Source organism: Delphinus delphis, chromosome 1, assembly GCF_949987515.2.
Source record: "Delphinus delphis chromosome 1, mDelDel1.2, whole genome shotgun sequence".
In the NCBI taxonomy this organism is placed as follows: domain Eukaryota; kingdom Metazoa; phylum Chordata; class Mammalia; order Artiodactyla; family Delphinidae; genus Delphinus; species Delphinus delphis.
The window spans coordinates 141,183,038-141,184,955 of record NC_082683.1 but is presented as its reverse complement, the minus strand read 5'-3'; the positions used below and the strand labels follow the sequence as shown (position 1 = coordinate 141,184,955).

Here is a 1,918-nt window from a genome sequence, read left to right as displayed (position 1 = left end):
ACAAAAACCACATTCACAGAAAGATAGACAAGATGAAAAGGCAGAGGGCTATGTACCAGATGAAGAAACAAGATAAAACCCCAGAAAAACAACTAAATGAAGTGGAGGTAGGCAACCTTCCAGAAAAAAGAATTCAGAATAATGATAGTGAAGATGATCCAGGACCTCGGAAAAAGAATGGAGGCAAAGATCGAGAAGATGCAAGAAATGTTTAACAAAGACCAGAAGAATTAAAGAACAAACAGAGATGAACAATACAATAACTGGAATGAAAACTACACTAGAAGGAATCAACAGCAGAAAAACTGAGGCAGAAGAATGGATAAGTGACCTGCAAGACAGAATGGTAGAATGCACTGCTGAGGAACAGAATTTTAAAAAAAGAACGAGGGTCTCTGTACGCCGTGCGCTGGCAAGACGGCACCTTCTTCTGGTGCTCGGCGTGAGCTATGGCTGAGGCGATGGATTTGGGCAAAGACCCCAATGGGTCAACCCATTCCTCGACTCTGCTCGTGAGGGAGGATGGCAGCTCCATGTCCTTCTACGTGCGTCCCAGCCCGGCGAAGCGCCGGCTCTCGACGCTCATCCTGCACGGCGGCAGCACCTTGTGTCGCATGCAGGAGCCCGGGGCCGTGCTGCTGGCTCAGCCCGGGGAGGCGGCGGCCAAGGCCTCGGGTGACTTCATTTCCACGCAGTACATCCTGGACTGCATGGAGCGCAACGAGAGGCTCGCACTGGAGGCCTACCAGTTGGGCCGACCAGGCCCCAGAGACGAAGCCCGGGGCTCAGGCTGGGGGCGCCGCCGCCACAGAGCCCGAGCTGCAGCCGCACGCAGGAACGTGGCCATCTTGACCTATGTGAAGGAACATGCCTGCTCGCCCAGCTCCGTCACCGGCAACGCCTTGTGGAAAGCGATGGAGAAGAGCTCGCTCACCCAGCACTCGTGGCAGTCCATGAAGGACCGCTATCTCAAGCGCCTGCGGGTCCTGGAGCATAAGTACCTGTTGGGGGAGGCCCCAGTGAGCCCCTCCTCCCAGAAACTTAAGCGGAAAACTGAGCAAGACGCCGAGGATGCTGATAGCGGGGAACCACAGAATAAGAGAACTCCAGACTTGCCTGAAGAAGAATTTGAAAAGGAAGAGATCAAGGAGAATGAAGAAGCAGTCAAAAAGATGCTTGTAGAAGCCACCCGGGAGTTTGAGGAGATTGTGGTAGATGAGAGCCCTGATTTTGAAATACATATAACAATGTGTTATGATGATCCACCCACACCTGAGGAAGACTCAGAAACACAGCCTGATGAGGAAGAAGAAGAAAAAGTTTCCGCACCAGAGGTGGGAGCTGCCATTAAGATCATCCGGCAGTTAATGGAAAAGTTTAACTTGGATCTGTCGACAGTTACACAGGCCTTCCTAAAAAATAGTGGTGAGCTGGAGGCTACTTCCTCCTTTTTAGAGTCCGGTCAGAGGGCTGATGGGTATCCCATTTGGTCCCAACAGGATGACTTAGATTTGCAAAAAGATGATGAGGGTACCCGAGATGCACTGGTCAAAAAATTTGGTGCTCAGAATGCAGCTCGGAGGATTGAATTCCGAAAGAAATAATTGGCAAGATAATGGGAAAAAAAGCTTTGGCAGATAAGGCATTAAAAAAATTTTTGTGACTATTGAACTTCAGAGATTTTTACATTGGAACTGACACTCATCTTTTGACCAAATGCTATTGTTGCTCTGTGAGTCCTAGATTTTGTAGCCAAGCAAAGTTGGAGGATGAAAATAAAAGAAATTGGATATATTTAGAGCTGTTCCTGGCAATATCAATGTGTTTGTAAAAGGAAAATCAAAAACAGAGAGGTTGGTTTATATAGTACTAACCGCTTTCTGGAATGGAATCCCTGCTGTATTGGTAAGAGGAGCTA

General features: G+C 48.5%; 1 pseudogene; it reads left to right on the top strand.

The window, feature by feature from the left end:
- The first annotated feature begins 449 nt into the window (after window positions 1–449).
- LOC132424073 (telomeric repeat-binding factor 2-interacting protein 1 pseudogene) lies at window positions 450–1,604 on the top strand (annotated as a pseudogene).
- The last annotated feature ends 314 nt before the right edge of the window (window positions 1,605–1,918 follow it).